Consider the following 18,446-nt stretch of genomic DNA (forward strand, 5'->3'; position numbering starts at 1 on the left):
AATAGTCTCCAAGTTCAAATAAGTTAATCTTATCAGTGAAAGCCTTCACTTTATCAGATTTAATGTCATGGCTATGTTAATTAATGGAAGGGAACAATATACTTAATATTGGATGTTCAAGATTTGATTTACTCGCACCATTAAGATTAATCTGGGAAATAGGCGTGTGTGTGTGTTTGAGGTGGTTAGTGGTCCATTGTTCTCGATTCCCTCATCTAACGGAATACCCCGGATTCGTTTATGGATCGTAAGATTTCCGTTGGTGGATGTGATGCTACCCGCTGCAGTTGGAGCACATCAGCACCAAAAATCTGATGTCTAATGCGTCCGGGGCACTCACGTAGAAAATGTTCCATGGATTCCGCTTCCTCATTGCAGGGTGGACACATATCATCTCGGAGAATTTGCCCAGCTAGTGAATTATGACCAATCAGAATGCCCACAATACTTCTGCAAGTCTTCCTGCTTTTCTACAGGATAAACGTTGCAGTATGTTTGTTTGGTTTTGACAGGAAAAGTTTGGTGTGTCAAGCAGGATTAAAACTTCGCCAGCTGTCATTATGGGAAGCTTGCCCCAGTTTTTGATAGCAGCATTAGCTAATGCTACTGACATCCCAATTGCTGGTCCCGGTCCGGGCATGGAGGAAGTTGAAGCCTCGTTGGCTTAAGCATCTGAGGTTTCATTTCCCTCTACGCCACAGTCAGCACGTACCCACAGTGAGAGATTAGATATTGTCTGCTATCAGTAGTCACAGTCAATTGATAGACCAGTAGCTTCCTTCAAACTACAATTTTTATTTTTCAGTGTAGGTATATATTTCGGGAGCAACTTACCCCCGTCATCAGTACAAAGCTACTACAAACAATTGCAGTTATACGTTTTTTTAAGGTTTTGTGTAAACACAAAATCGGTTTACTGTCTATCTGTCTTTTTTTTTTTTATGGATGGAGGTGGAAATCTTAGAAAGACACTGCCGCGCGTGTGGGATTCTCACCCACTAAAACCACCCCCACTTTCTCCTTTTTCCTTCCCCGCGGGACCGCCGCAAAGCATTACTTGGCGGGGTGGACTGCGCTTTACGCGACCACGCCTTCCGTTCTTCGCTTCCTCCTTGCGCGCTCCGCTCTTGCCAGTTCCTCTTGTATTCGTTTGATGGCGGTGTTCACCGCACACCAGTTTCCCTCCGATTTCAACATTTCCCCGACGATGTTCTGCGGGCTTAGAGTGGTTTTCAGGGAGTCTTCCAGACTCCTCCTTTCTGAGAGAAATCGTGGACAGTGGAACATAACATGCTCCGGGTCCTCAGGTGTGCAACCACATTCAGGACACAAGGGAGAATCATCCAGCCTGAATTGGTGCAGGTGCTTCCTGTAACCGCCATGTCCTGACAGGAATTGCGTCAGATGGTAGTTGATCTCACCGTGTCGTCGCTGGATCCACTCTTCAATACGGGGAATCAAAGTGTGGTTCCAACGACCCCTTTGCGAGTCGTCCCACCGCTGCTGTCACTTCTCCAGCGACTCTTGCCTTACCGCCTTTCCGCATTCTGCATCCTTTTCAGGAGGATTCATTTTCCTTGTCTCGTACAGGCAGCGTGTCTCACTTGCCAGAATGTCGATCGGGATCATTCCCGCAATAATACACGCTGCCTCGCCTGATATTGTTCTAAAGGCGCTGCACACCCTTAGCGCCACTAAGCGGTAAGTCATATTCACTCTCCTACGATTACTCTCACACGCTAATGCTTCCTCCCAAACTGGTGCCGCGTATAATAGTGTGGAGCGAACCACTCCGGCTACAAGTAATCTGCGACTGTATCTTGGACCTCCAATGTTAGGCATCATCCGCGCTAATGATACGCTGGTATTTGCCGCTTTGTCACAGGCATAGTCCAGATGCCCCTTGAAATTGATTTTAGCGTCAATCATCACCCCTAGGTATTTGATAACCGGCTTCGAAGTGATGACGTGACCGCCAACGAGAATATTAATCGTATTCCTCTTCCTACGATTGGTAATCAAGACCGCCTCCGTCTTTTGTTCCGCAAGGTCAAGCTGAACCATCTCCAGCCACGCTTTTATGGCGCTAATGGTTTCGTTAGCGTACATTTCAACGTCTTTAGGTTCTTTCGCGACGACAACCACAGCTAGATCATCTGCAAAACCGATTATCGTGGCCTCCTTTAGCACGGGAAGGACAAGGACCCCATTGTACATGACGTTCCACAGGAGAGGACCCAACACTGAGCCCTGTGGTACTCCTGCGGTGACGGTGTACTGCTTGGATCCCTCATCCGTGTCGTACCACAGTGTCCTCTCCGAAAGGTAACTGTTGAGGAGCTTAGTCAAATAACTAGGGACACCAGTTTTAGCCAGTGAACTTTTTATCCACTCCCAGCTTGCGGAATTGAAAGCATTTTTGATGTCCAACGTCACCACGGCACAGCATTTTTTAGACGACATCGCGTCTCGAGTCAGCTTCAAAACAACGTCTACGGCGTCGATCGTTGAGTGGGCTTGACGAAATCCAAATTGTCGCTCCGATAGTCCATCCTTGTATTCGATGATAGGGAGCAGTCTGTTGTAGATGACCCTTTCGAGTATCTTTCCTGCCGTGTCGATAAGGCAAATCAGTCGGTATGATGATGGGTGTCCTGGGTGTTTATTCGGCTTCGGGAGCAAAACTAGTTTTTGCCTCTTCCACCGATCGGGGAAAATTCCTTCTATCATGCATGTCTCAAACACGCTGATAAACCAGTCGGGTCTGGTCTTAACAGCGAGTTTAAGGGCTCTATTGGGAACAGCATCCAGACCGGGTGCTTTGTTATCACCAATTCTTCGGCAAATTTGCGTAAGTTCCTCCTCAGTTACCGCAGGTATGGTGTAGACGTCCAGTGCTCGCTTGTGTTGTTTGCGCTCCCCTTTATCCGGGGGGAAGAGCGCCATCACGATATCGAGTAGAAGATGCGGGCAGGTCAATTGTGGTGTTCGCCCTCTCATCTTCTTCATAACTATCCTGTACGCTGTTTCCCAGGGGCTTTGGTCTGCCTCTGTGCAAAGCTCCTTGAAGCATTCTCGCTTGCTGGTCCATATAGCCTGCTTAAGCTTACCTGGAAGGTTCACATATGCTAGCCGTTTCTCGTCGAAGTCTGGTCTTGCTCTAGATCGTTGGCAGATCCTTCTAGCACGAAAACATGCATCCCGTAACACCGCGATCTCTTCTATTGGTGGAAGTTTGAGCGCCTTTTTGCGAGAACTCGTCGCCTCGGCGTAGCAGCGTCGCATGCTCTTGTTATGCGTCCCATCATTTGCTCTATCTTTTCCGTAGCCGCACCACCGGGACTTTGGCCTCCCAATAGCATCTCTGTGAATGCATCCTCCTCAAGCCCTTTCACGGACCAGCCCCGGTTTCCAGCCTCACGGGAACACGTATCGACGCATGGCCCATATTCGATCTGGAGGAAAATCGCCTGGTGGTCGCTGTGAGTATAATGCTCACTGACAAACCATGTCATTCTCCTCGCCAATGTGGTACTCACATATGTCAGATCGACTATTTAGCCCGACCCTGTCCCACGAAAAGTGGAAACGTTTCCCGTGTTGGCAAACACCAAATCTAGCTCCGAGAAAGCCTCGAGCAGGATACGGCCCCTGGCGTTCGTAGTGCGACTGCCTCAATCAACGGCCCACGCGTTGAAATCACCAGCTATGATCTTGGGGTTTCGACTTCTTGCATCCGAGACTAGTATACCTAGCATTCCTTCGAATTCTGTTATCGTCGCCCTTGGTGGAGCATAGCAACTATATATATAGATACCACCTATTTTTGCCCTGACGAATCCAACTCCTGGAAACTCCATCACTTCTTGAATGGCCTGATTTCCACACGTCCATATTGCCGCCTTGCCAGTTTCATCTGCAGTCCAGGCACCGCTCTTATTGTTGCGATAGGGCTCGCTGATTATGGCAGCTTCGATTCCCTTCTCATAGATGGTCTGCGAGAGAAGGTCTTGCGCTGCCTCGCAGTGGTTGAGGTTGATTTGTATCAACCTCATTTTTTTACTGCATTCAAGGCTCGCCTAAATACTGGGCATCTGCTGCTGCCTACAACGTGCCGACAGTCGACGCCCTTTTTTTCCTTGCAGAGCATGCATTCAGGCTCAGCCTTGCACTCCCTGAACATATGGCCTTCTCCCCCACATTTTCTGCAACATTTTGACCTGTCACAGTCACCGGTGCATTTCGCCGCTATGTGGCCGAATTCCAGGCATGTAAAGCAGCGCTTAAGGGATACCTGCTCCCTGAGTCGGCAAACGACCCAACCTATCTTTACTTTCCCAGCCGCCAGCAGTTTGAACGCTGCTTCAGTTGGTAAGCTTATGGTTGCCGTTTGCATGCCTCCGTATGCCTTCCTCAGTCCCCTGATTGCGGAATCTTGCAAGCCAAGTGGTCCGAACTGCTTTTCTAAGGCGTCACGGATATCCTCCTTGGTCGTGATTTCGTCAATGTCTTTACATTCTATGACAAGCTCCTGCTTTCTGGCCCGTACTTGAGCTTCTTCTCCTAAGGACTTCTCCACCTTGCCGAGGAAATTTTCCACCGTTTTGCCCGGAGACTTCTTCAGCTCCAGCATCAAGTCTCCTTTCTGAGAGCGTCTGATTCGGCTGACGTTTTCTCCAAGGTCCATCAGCTCAGGATCGGATTTGACCTTCCTAAGGATATCGGCGTAAGTCATATCCCCCTTTTTGGAGATGATGATTAATTCGGGCCGTAATCTTCTTTTCTGCGTCGTATTTTTCCTTCCGCCAACCTTGGTCCCTTTTTGAGGCTTTGCCTCCCTTGGGTCAATTGGAACCGGCGCCGCAGTTTCCACGATGTTGGTAACTTTTTTTCCCTTGCCTTTTGCCGGTGAGAGGCCTTTTTGCCTTTTTGCGTCGTGTGAGGATCCGAAAGAATCGTTCGCGCACTCTCTACTCCTCTTTTCAAGTTTACCGCCTTTTGGATTTTGAGGGGGTGTCACTTGTGTTGCCTGGGTGACGCTTGATTTCTTCGAGGCGTTTTTTTCTTCCTTGGCACCATTGTATAGTACCCGAATGGTACGGACCATGTTTTTGATGGGCTGGTGCACGTTGTGTTTGTCCTTAATAAATTTAGACAACTGTACTATTTTACCTCCGAGTAGGGCAAACGATGATTCTTCCGGACTCTGACATAGCTCCTCCGCTTGGTTTTCACATTGGGCGCTTACGTACTTATTAGCCTTCCGAGAGCTTCTCTGATTTCCTTCATTCATCAAGGTTGATTTCGGAGGAGATCGCACTATCGTCGAGCTTCTCTTAAATGGATCAACCACTAAGTCCTGCGACATGTTTTGACCAGGTGTAGTTACCCCGCTATGGGCTAATAACTGGCCAGTTTGTGCCCCATCTTTTCTTGGGTTTTGAACAGGCGTTCTCGGGAGTGATGTACTCCTTTTAAATGCCTCTTTCTCCAGGCTACTTGTAGTATTTGATGCAACGGTGGCCAAGTAATCCACCACCGAGGCACTGCCGTCGAGGGATATCGACGGCCGGGAGCCTGCTTGCCCACTTCCAAAAGCCGCCGGTACTGGGTTTCCGAAGCCCTGCACCGTAACTTTATTCTCCTTCTGTTCCTCCATGTTTGGTTTTATTTCTGGGTATCCTTCCCATAGCCAATTTTTATCCACGGGCGGGCGTTTACTTCCCACCTACCCAGCCTGCGCATAAGCATGCCCATACACGCACACCTCCAAATGCGTATATGTACATATTCCTACGCATCCGCCGAGCATTCCCTTATCCGCACGAAGGGACGCGCCTGATGGGAGATTTGGCAACTCCGCACAGGTCTGTCTGTCTGTCCGTCTGTCTGTCTGTCTGTCTGTCTGCCTGTCCGTCACACGCATTTTTCTCGGAAATGGTTGCAGCGATTGACACTAAATTTGGTAGAAAGGTGCGAACTGTGAACGCTCACGCATACGGCGAGTTACATCCTTTTGCGATGAATTTAAGGGGGGTCCCCATACATGCAAAAGAGTGGTGTAAATTTTTTTTTTTTCATCAAATATAGTCATGTGGGATATCAAATTAAAGGTCCCGGTTAGTACTTTTCAAAGCCGGTCTTAGTTTTGACATTTGTTGGAAAGGTGGGGAGTGCGGGGGGTTGAAAGTGATCATTCCTTTAAGGGAGCCATTCTCAGAAACTACCAAACCGAAAAATCTGAAAAAAATCAGGAGGCTGCCACTATATGGTGCCTGGGCTCCGAAATACCTTCTATACTGATATCTGTACAAATAAAGTTAATAATAGTATTTTACTATAATTTTTAGTAATTGACTGCAAAACCCCCCTTAAGTTCATCCTAGCACCACGAAATTTCGCGACAATATAAGGTATAGGTTTGGTGGAAATCGCACTATTACTAACAAAGTTATAATACGCCAAAGTTGTTGCTTCTTTGCAAATTCAAGACTATGAATCTCAATATCATCCGAAAGTGGATATTCTCACATAACATATGCATATATTACGTGCTACATACTAAGAAATACACAAAACCTTTCGTACCTGAAGCGTCCAGCTTCCGGTTCCCGACTTATAATAATAATCGTTGGCGCAACAATCCATATTGGATCTAGGCCTTGAAGTGTGTTAGAGTACTTCATTCAAGACCGTAACGGTACACCACAGTACACTGTGGGAGGCAATGTGGTCAGCATTGCGCTCGCCCGAGATTATTACCCTGATTTGACTCAGGTACTCATTCACAGCTGAGTCGACTGGTGTCCGACATCCAACCACGATAACAAATTCCTCTGCCCCCAGCGAGATTTGAACCGTGACCTTCCGGTTCCCGACTTGTTTGTACTTAATCACTAATTACTGAAATTACTTTAAAAAAAATATTAGGGGAACAACGTTGTCGTTATGGAAAAAGCTAGGTATGACCAGGCTATTTTTCGGAAAATGGAGAGTGGAAACTTCTTCGAATTGCGGAACAACCCGCTACCCGAATCTATCGAAAGGGACGATCGAGCGTTGAAAGAAGCTAGTGTGGTATTCCCGAATATTGGGCGACTCCGAATGCCTAATCCTTCGCTTCCGAGAATCAGATGTTAGCCGAAAATCCTCAAGGAAGGGAGCGAGATGGAGAACCCCCTCTCGCCGTTACTCACTGAAAGGTTCATGTCATCGATCGAAGAAAAAATTGAATGGAGGGGAATAATGCCTAAAGTATGGTTTAGGTAGGTAGACGACGTATTTGCGATTATTAGAAGAGACATGGTCATCTCCTCTATAAACAAGATTCATCATAAAATCGAGCTTACACTAGAGGTAGATAACGATGGAGCTCTACCCTTCCTAGATCTAAATATCGTCAACTCTAGCGGGAAGCTTAAGTTCGAAACATACCGTAAACCTACAGCAACGCAATGAACGATACCAGCAACTTCACACCATACATTTTCCCAAAAAATGGCTGCCTGTAATTGCATGATTCACCGACCGATCACACACCCTCTTTCAGAATACAGTTTCAATACGGAACGACAGCATATCATTGACACCGCTATTAAGAATGGATATAATCCTCAGACTATTGAGAAACTGATCGGAAGCAAAATCAAGCAACACAACAGGTATGCCTATACAACACTATTTTCGCAGAAGAAGGAGGCAACCACCAGACGGATAAGTATCCCGTATTCCTACCTATATAACAACATCATGAATTGGATAAAAAAGTTTTAACTGAAAGTCGTAGGTTCGAGTCAATCGTCCACCTTGCGGAATTTACTGGGAAGCATCAAGGATCCTTTGACAGCGGAGGAAAAGGCAGGATCTATCAAATAACGTGCAGCGACTGTAATGATTAGATTAGATTTAATGAACACATCACGGAAGCGGTAGGTAGTGTTCAGAAACAAAAGTCATGCATAAGATCATCAGTGGCAGCGCACATAGTCGAAGAAGTCTATACCATTCAACGGGAAAATCTTAAGCTCTTGCGTCATATAAACCGAAAGACAACCTTGGACCCTTGGGAAAGTCTTGAAATTTCGAGAGAAGACGCAACGCGGTTGTTAAACACAGATTCTGGTAATTGCCCTTCAAAATTAATAAGACTCGCCGCGGTAATTAACACCGCATAATCGCAATTGCTTTTACTAGCTTTGTACTGATGAAGGGGATAAGTTACTCCTAAAATATATAATATAACAACCCTGAAAAATAAAAATTGTAGTTTGAGAAAGATTTTCGAGGTGATCAAAGGACTGCCCAACGCCCTCAATACACCTTGGCTATCACTGCAGATTGCGATGCGCTTGCACTTCAATCGCTCGTCAATCACCTAGTTTGTCGCACTTAAGATCGCGTAAACTTCGGCTTGAAATACCGTTACATATTGTCACGTTTTTATTCGAGAGGTAGACTCCAGCTCCAGAACCCTGTTCTGTTTTTCAGCCATCGGTGTAGAAGACTTCCGTATATCCCAAAACGCATTCCTCTGGGACTTCCCAGTTCTCTCTACGCTTCAGGGTAACTTCATATCTTCTACCAAACAGATGTACAAGGACACGAGAATCGGGAGGAATTGCAAGATCTGGATTCAATACTCCCAGTAACTCCTCCAATGCTCTGTGCCCCCACATCCGTTATTTCCCCATAGATCTAACCGAATTAGTCTATAAGCTGCTCTCATTGCAGTGCTTTGAATAAATATACCTAGGGGCTGCAAATTGAGTAATGTATTTAGGGCTGCGCCGGATGTCATGCTCATGGCACCAGTGATAACCTGACACACAGGTCTTTGCAGTGCGGCTAGTTTACGGTGAACATCTTTTTGTTTCACCTTAACCCACCACACTACGGATGCATAAACGAACATCGGGCTAATGATAGCAACATATATCCACATTACTACCTGAGGCCTAAGTCCCAATGTTGAGGCCAAGGTCCGCCTACACAGCCCATTTCATCTTTAAATCATCTCTACATGTTTGTTCCAAAGAAGCTTCTTGTCTAGAATAACTCCCAAATACTTCACTTCTTCGGAAAGTACAAGAGTTGTACCCCTCACCTCTGGAAGGTAAAGGCCATTCAGTTTCCTCCTTTTTGTAAATAATACAATTGTGGTTTTAATTGGATTTATTGAAAGTCTATGCCTGAGATACTAACTATCAATCAAATCAACGGCGCATTGTATATTTCTACATACCATTCCAAGATTTCGACCAACAACCAGCATAGCCACGTCATCCGCATAAGCTTGAACGTGTATTGGCAGATTTTGCAGTTCGTATAATAGAGAGATGATTTTCAGCACACTCCACAGATCTAGCGATAGCACGCCTCCTTGAGAACAGCCTTTTGTCGTTTACGTTCTTAGGTAACGATCAGCACCCACTTCAGCCCACAACAACCTCTGCGTTAGCATAGCATAGACCCACTTTATTAGAATTTCGTCAACACCATGCTCTCTGGCGTTATCACAGAGCTTTTGGGAGGGCGCACAGACAAAAACCCCTTCTATGTCCATGAACACTCCCACCGCGTACTCACCTTTCAGAATTGCGTCCTCTATCTTTGGAACCAAAGAATGAAGAGCAGACTCACAGGAATTTCCACGTTAGTAAGCATGTTGGCTTTCACTTAGTGGGTGCGACCTTAGCGCCTTCTCGTGAATGTGACACTCAACCTGTCTCTCCAGATATTTCAACGAAAATTTTAAGCTGTTTTGCCTGAAGTTCTTTGAATTTGAATAGTCATCTTTCCCAGGCTTTGGTATGAAGACTACCTTCACCTTCTGCCAAGAGGAAGGCAAGTAGCCCAGGACAAGGTATCCTCGAAAAATATTTCCTAGAAGTCGCTCTAAGGGCTCTATCATTATCATCATCAACGACGCAACAACCGGTATCGGATCTAGAATAAGGAACTCCAGACATCCCGGTTTTGCGCCGAGGTCCACTAATTCGATATCCCCAAAAGCTGCCTGACGTCCTGACCTACGCCGTCGCTCCATCTTAGACAGGGTCTGCCTCGTCTTCTTTTCTACCATAGATATTGCCCTTATAGGCTTTCGGGCTGGATGATCCTCATCCATACGATTAAGTGACCCGCCCACCGTAGCCGGATTTTATCCACAATCTGACGGTCATGGTATCACTCATAGATTTCGTCGTTTTTTTCTTGGGGGGGTAGGGTAGGTGAATGCATTTACGCACACAGTGTTGGACTCCCGATTCGGTACGTTGTCGGACTACCAACTAAACACCTCTCCATCATCAGAGAGCTAGCCTGGAACCGTTTGTCACATTACTTCGGGCTAGTCCCCGAACTCTCCCGCCTTGCGGAGCCTTCAAATCAGGGAATTCCTTTCACCAACGGAAGGGGAGAGGAGGAAGGGAACTGTCAGTTCAAAGAACCCCCCTGCCATCCGGCTCCTCCACCGGTCGAGTTCTATCTTCTTATCAACGAGAAGGGCCCGAACGTAATGGGCAACACGGTTCCACCTGTCAGCAGTCCTCTCATCTCTTCGACAATGTTGTCTGGAGAAAGATCCCTGTGTTTAAATAGAGCTGCTGAAGAACCCCATTCCCACACCACCAGGCTACGGAATCGTCCATCCTCATGTAGGGGGCCAAAAATTCTTCGGAGGATTCTTCTCTCGAACGCGACCAAGAGTCCGCAATTTTTCTTGCTAAGAACGAAAGTTTCCGAGGAATACATGAGGAATGGCAAGATCGTAATCTTGTACAGTAAGAGCTTTGACCCTATGGTGAGACGTTTCGAGCGGAACAGTTTTTGTAAGCTGAAATAGGCTCTGTTGGCTGACAACAACCGTGCGCGGATTTCATCATCGTAGTTGTTATCGGTTGTGATTTTCGACCCTAGATAGGAGAAATTGTCAATGGTCTCAAAGTTGTAGTCTCCTATCCTTATTCTTCCAGTTTGACCAGTGCGGTTTAATATTTTTGGTTGGTTCGTCTTCGGTGCTGACGTTGCCACCATATACTTTGTCCTGCCTTCATTGATGTGCAACCCAAGATCTCGCGCCCATCGACGCCTGCTCGATCTGGATGAAGGCAATTTGTACGTCTCGGATGATGTCGATATCGTCAGCATAGGCTTGCATTTACCTCAACATCACTGATCACTTTCTCCGGGGCCAGGTTAAAGAGGACGTATGATAGGGCATCCCCTTGTCGTAGACCGTTGTTGATTCCAAATGATCTTCTCTTGGCAGCCAACTATCGTGCGCGGGTTTCATCGTTATTGCTGTTACCGATCGTGATTTTCAACCCTAAATCGGAGGAATTTTCAACGGTCTTAAAGTTGTAGTCTCCTATCTTTATTGTTTTCGTTTGACCAGTGCCATTCGACATTGTTCGTTCTTCGCTTTTTGGCGCTGACGTTGCCACCACGTACTTCGTCTTGCCTTCATTAATTAGCAAGCCGAAATCTCGCGCCGCCTGCTCCATCTGGATGAGGGCAGTTTGTACGTCTCGGGTGGTTCTTCCAAGGCAAAGGCCAGTAGTTGGGTGGACTTATAGAGGATCGTACCTCTTGCATTTACCTCAGCATCACGGATCACTTTGTCGAGGCTTAGGGTAAAGAGGATGCATGATAGGGCATCCCCTTGTCGTAGACCGTTGTTGATTCCAAATGATCTTGAAAGTGATCCTGCTGCTTTTATCTGGCCTCGCATATTGGTCAGGGTCAGCCTAGTCAGTCTTATCAATTTCGTCGGGATACCGAATTCTCCCATGGCCGTGTACAGTTTTACCCTGGCTATGCTATCATATGCGGCTTTAAAGTCGATGAAAGATGATGCAACTGGTGTCGATATTCCAACAGTTTTTCCATCGCTTGCCGCACAGAGAAAATCTGATCTGTTGCTGATTTGCCTGGAATGAAGCCTCTTTGGTATGGGCCAATGATGTTCTGGGCGTATGGGGCTATCTGGCCTAGCAAGATAGCGGAGAATATCTTATAGATGGTACTCAGCAACGTGATACCTCTATAATTGCTGCACTGTGTGATATCTCCCTTTTTATGTATGAGACAAATAATGCCTCGTTGCCAATCGTCAGGCATTGATTCGCTGTCCCATACCTTGAGCACAAGTTGACGAACCACTTGGTGCAATTGGTCGCCTCCATATTTAACCAATTCGGCTGTAATTCCATCGCTTCCTGGCGACTTATGGCTTTTAAGCCGATGACTAATGACGACCACTATGCCAACGAGATAGTAATCCGAGACTATATTGCCCCCCCCCCCTTATATGTTCTGATAGCTGAGTGGTTAGAGCACAAGGCTGTCGTACGGAAGGTCGCGGTTCAAATCTCACTAGTGGCAGTGGGATTTGTATCGTGATTTGACGTCGGATATGAGTCGACTCAGCTGTGAATGAGTACCTGAGTCAAATCAGGGTAATAATCTCGGGCGAGCGCAATGCTGACCACATCGCCTCCTACAGGCTATCCTGTAGTGTACGGTCTTGAATGAAGTGCTCTAACACACTTCAAGGCCCTAATCCAATATGGATTGTTGCGCCAACGATTGTTATTATATGTTCTGACATTCATCAACGCTGAGAGGTGGCGGCATTCAATCAGTACATGGTACTTCCTACAATCATTTCGTGCAATACTGCTAATTGAATAATCCGCACTCCGTTATCATTTTTATCCCTATGTGAGCTATGGGAGCCGACGTATTGTCTGAATATGGGCTCCGTCCCTACTTGACTGTTGAAATCTCCAAGAATGATGTTGATATCATACTTGGGAGAGGTTTCGAGGGTCCGCTCAATTGCCTCGTAGAAGGTATCCTTCTCCGACTCTGCAGTCTCCTCTGTAGGGGCGTGAACGTTTATGAGACTTATATTTCTAAACTTGCCTCGCAAACGCAGAGTGAATAGTCTTTCGCTTATATTTTCAAAGCCGATAACAGCAGGTTTTATTTTTTGGCTGACTAACAAACCTACTCTGAGCACATGGTTTACTGGATGGCCGCTATATATGGTGTAGCGGCTCTTCTCCGGGAAACCGGTCCCTGTTCATCGCATCTCTTGCAACGCTATTACTTCAACCTTATATTGAGACAAGGTATCGGCTAGCTGCTGAGCAGCATTCGGTCTTTACAGGTAGCGCACGTTCAATGAGAAAATGCGCAAATCGTTAATCCGTTGTCGTCGCCGGGTTCGTCGATGTAAAATCCATCCTGTCCGAGGCTCCTTCCATGGTTTCGTAACATCGGTTTTCAGGCGGGGGAGACTCGCCTTCATCCTTCTCCGTCGCAGTTTTTCATGAAAAAAGAACTCCCAGCGATCACCATGTGGAGGTGGAGATAGGGTTTGGTAGTAGAGCTGTTGGTGTTGGTTCAGCAGGCGTTTCCCAGGTTTTATGCTCCATCGTGGGTACCAATCCACGTTTCGCCCTGGGACCTATACTACCCTTTGACCACCTATACGCCAATATGATGCATGTTATATATTTGATAGGCTGAGAAGCCACCAATTCCAAAATTAACAGAATTTACACAAATTTATCTCCACACAACACAACAATTTGATGACCAAAGTACATACAGACAATCTAATGTTTATTTCCATTAGGAATCGATGATCAAAAATGCAGCAAATTATTAAAAGCGCAATTTCTATATACGCAGTCACATTTTTTCTCTTTTTCTTAGAAAATGCATAGAATGCGAAGATTGTGTGAAACAATTGAAGGGAATATAAGTTTCTTGGTTTCTTGAGAATTCGTTATGACAGCGACATTTAGATCAGCTGAAAAATGTTGTATGACATTTTGTTTCTGGTCGAAAGCAATCATTTACAAGTGCGCAATTTCTATAAACGCAGGTAGCTAAAACGTCTATAAAATTACTTTTAAAAAGTTTTTTTGTAATTAAAAGGTGTGACGTGAAATTTTGTAGTGTTCTACGTAAAACAGTGCTCAACTTTAGTTTTTTTAGCTTAGATTATAGCGATGCCTCGTGAAAAAGTGTTAACCGAAGAAGAAAAAGGCCAACTTGCCAGAATGGAAGATTCGGACTGCATAATGAGAGCGATGTTGGGGGAAATTGGTAGATCCGACGGAGTTTTGCGGAATTTCTTTAGATTAAAGGGAAAATACGGTACAAAAAAGAATCCGTGTGGAAATAAAAAAAACGGGAAAAAGAAATCGCCCTGATTAAGGAGGAAGCTACTAGAAATAAAGAATAGTTCGTTCCAGATCATATCGAAATTACTTCTTCCTATTAAAAAGAGACGAGTGCAACAGATTTTCCATACTGATAACACATTAAATATAAGAAGCTTGCTAAAGCACCTCATTTAATACCGACACATAATAACGCTCGTGTCAAATTTGCTAGATCGTGGATGAAATGGAAATGAGAATGGAAGGCAGTAATTTTTTCGGATGAGAAGAACTTCAACCTTTACGGCCCAGCTGAATTTAGCACATTTTGGCGCGATCTAAAAAAATGAAACTCCTCGAACGAATCGCAACTTTGGAGGCGGAGTGTTATGGTTTTGGAGGCATTTTCTTTTCCCGGTATTATTATTATTCTGTTAAGGGAAAGTCGCACCGCGTCCTTCAAGAACTATTGTGCCCCTTTTACTGATTATAGTGTACCTATTAATCATAGTATCTCAAGCAGGCCTGTAACCGTTAGGAACTTTAGTATGTTCCCCACTTCCAGAAGTTTCAGCTTTGCATCTGGTATTAAGTGTTCTCCCAGATGTATCGACCTACTTTGCACAAGTGCCGGACACTCTCCCCGGACGTGTATAGAGGTTTCGTCCTCCTCCTCACAAAACCTGCAGGCAGTGTCCGTAGATATCCCTAGCTTCCCTAGGTGATAGTTCAGCCGACAATGACCAGTGAGAATTCCCACTATGATTCGGAGATTCTTTTTGGTGAGATTTAAGCAATCCTTTGTACGCATGGGTTCGTATCCCCCAATAAGCACCCTGGACTGCTCCATCCCTGGTAGGCCCGCCCAATATAGTTCCTCAACCGTTTCTCTTCGTTTCTTAGATTCATAGCCATGAAACCGTTTCCGATTCCACAGAAGGGTTCTGGCCCGTGTAAAGGCATCCCTGCTCCCTTCTTGGCTAGTTCATCCGCTGCCTCATTGCCTTCCAACCCAGCATGGCCTGGAACCCAAAATATCCAGACCTTGTTGGGCGAGCCGAGTGTATTCAGTCTCTCAAGGCACTCCCATACCAGTTTAGAGTTCACCTGGTTGGACCTAAGTGCCTTGATCGCTGCTTGGCTATCGGTGAGAATAGCTATGTTCTGCCCCCTGTAGTTCCTTTGCAGATTAAAGGAGGCACATTTGTCTATGGCGTAAATTTCCGCCTGGAATATGCTAGCGTACCTGCCCATTGGCTCAAAGTACATTTTCCTTGGACCAATGACACCGACACCCGCTCCCTCTGCTGTCAGGGATCCGTCAGTGTACCAAGTAATCAGTTGCTGGTTTAAGCCGTATGTCGCAGCCACGCTCTCCCAGTTTGCCTTGTTACTCCAACGTGTTTCAAATTTCTTGTCGAAGTGAAACCTCGTTGTCATGTTGTCCCTCGGTATCAGTAATTCGGGATACCGCCTAGAAAGGATATCAATCTTCCTTCGATTTAGGCAGCTCCCCGCCTCACTCATACTACCGGCCATCCTGAATATTGATCTCCTTGCCTGCAAATTCTTCTTGCAATTTTTCCATTGTCTTTTTTGTGCCAAACTGACCGGTGTCGTGAGCTTGCTGAATGATGTCATATCGCATTCCTTTTGGCACAACTAACAGCAATTTTTCGCTTTTCTTTTCGTAGAGCAGGTCGTTGTCCAGGGTATAATTTTTGTATGGCCCTACGTTAAGAAGTTTGCGAATTAATTGCAATTTTTCGTCGTGTTGCTGTGCTCGTTTGATCCTATCCAACAGGGGATCATGTATGAGAAGTATTGAATCCTGTCTGCTCAGAGCGTCGACGTGTTGCATCCTTTGAGCTGATCGATGTTCTATCTTAAAATCAAATAGCTCAAGGAACATGATCCACCTTGCGAATTTCGTTTTCAGCTCCTTGTTGTTCAGTGTCATTTGTAGAGCGGAACAGTCCATTACTATCTTGAATTTAATTCCTTGCAGGTTTATGCGGAACTTTTCCAATGCTCTCACTATTGCTAAGGTTTCTAGCTCGTAACTATGGTAATTGCGTTCCGTCGGGGTAGTTTTTCTACTCATGTAGTAGACTGGATGGAAAGCATTGTCCTCAGGACACTTCTGGAGTAGAATCGCACCATAGCCATCCTTTGAAGCGTCGGTATGCAGCTCCGTTTCACGATTTGGCCTGTATAGTTGGAGGAGGGGTTCGCTCGTCAGAACGTGCTTCAATTGCAATAAGGCTTTCTCCTGTTCTGGTCCCCATTTGAAGGTGGCATCCTTGCGTAACAAATTGCTAAGAGGCGTTGCGATGGTTGCATACCCCTTATCAAATTTTCTAAAATATCCCATAAGCCCGAGCAGGCGTTGTAACTGTTTGGTTGTTCTTGGCTGAGGATAGTTTAGCAAGGCTTCCATTTTAGCTGGTCCTGGCGTGATCGTTCCTTTCTCTACTATGTATCCGAGAAACTCTACTTTCCGCTGTAGAAGCTGAGATTTTTTCCAATTGAATTGAATTCCATTCTTTTGCGCTACCTCTAACACACGTGCCAATCTTTCCACTGCTTGATCCTCGTCTTCAGCTTTCACAAAGGCGTCATCCACGTAGATTTCCATTATGCCTTCATTGATGAGTTCTTGAAAAACATTCAGTATGAACCTTTGGAATGCAGCTGGTGAATTGCAGAAGGAGCTCTTTTCGGGATGTATTGTCCGCATGGAGTGACGAAGGACAAGTATTTCTGATTCTCCTCAGATACTTCTACATGAAAGAAGCCATCTTGGAGGTCCGGCGTGGAGTGCACCACGGAGTTCGCAACTGAGTCTACGGCATCTTCTATAAGTCGCATTGGTTGTTGTTCACATTCGACGACTTTGTTGAGAGGCTTCTAATCGATGCATATCCTAGCGCGTCCGTCTTTTCGACGAGCAACGACAATAGCACTCGCATATTCGGAAATTCCAGGAACTACTACGCCTTTTTTCGTCCATTCCTCAAGTTGTTTTTTGACATCGACTTCATCGGCTGGAGATAGGCGCCTCGGTCGACATGCAATAGGCTGGGTGTTCTTTAGCCTAATTGACATTTTAACCGAGGTTTGAGGAGGCATATTTGCAGAATAATTTTCTAATAACTACCTAATTTGCTCCCTCCTTGCCTCTGGTACCTTGATAATTGCTTGACGGACCCCATCTTTAGCTTCGCTTAACTCTTCCTCAATAAGTTGTACGAAGTCGTTGCCGATGATTGGTTCTATTTGTGGTCCTTCCTTACTGAGAAAAACCCTGGCAACGTCGAGTATAGGATCACCTAAGAGGATTCTTGATGGTAAATTTTCTTCTGGCACTACGGTATATTTTAGTATGTACTCTGTGCCATTGATCACCGTTGGTATCCTTACACTTCCCAATGTTCGAATAAGGCCACCAGCTCCGCTGAGTGTTCCTTGTTCGCCGTTCAACGGGAAACGATCTTCGATGCGTTTGTAAAAATCCTCTCTCATTACATTGCGATCTGCGCCACTGTCGACTTGGCAATTCTCGATAACTTCTCCAATGTATGCTGTAATCCGACTGCGATTGCCACTTTTGTATTGCACGTGGTTGATTTTAGGTGCAGAATTGTTTTGTGTTTTTCCTTTGTACTGGACGAAGTTTCGAGAATTGGCCTTTAGGCCTTCCTTGAAATTAGAAGGTCGTTCCTGGACTCCTGATTGTCCTAGACCTGGTCGGGTTGCTTCTAAAGTTGCCTCGGTACAGTCTTTTCGGAGGTGCCCGTACTTGTTGCAGTTATAACAACGCTTTGTACCTTGTCTATGGTGGTGTCGACGTTGATTATGCTCCTCCGACTCCCGAGCTTTCATTTTTTCATGAGACTCAAGTAGTTCCATGAATCGCAGGCGAGATGAAGCACCAATAAGTGTCAATTTAATAGATTGGTCATCCGTTACACCATTGACGATGTATTGCCTTATCTCGTCTTCGTCCAAGTTAGCCTGAGATGCTAGTAGTTCCATCTCTTGAACGTAAGCCAAAATAGTCTCATCTCTTTTTCTCTTCCGCTTGCTTAGAGCTTCATGTATCTCTGAAGATTTGACACGTTTTCCAAAGGATTCTATCATACGTGTTTTCAACTCTTCCCATGATATTATGCCTTTTTGACCATCGAGCCATTTCCGAGCGGTACCTATTAGTGCTCTTTTTGCCGCTATGAACTTCTCTACGGGAGACCAAGCATGAATTGTAGC

Source organism: Hermetia illucens, chromosome 1 (assembly GCF_905115235.1).
Source record: "Hermetia illucens chromosome 1, iHerIll2.2.curated.20191125, whole genome shotgun sequence".
NCBI lineage: Eukaryota > Metazoa > Arthropoda > Insecta > Diptera > Stratiomyidae > Hermetia > Hermetia illucens.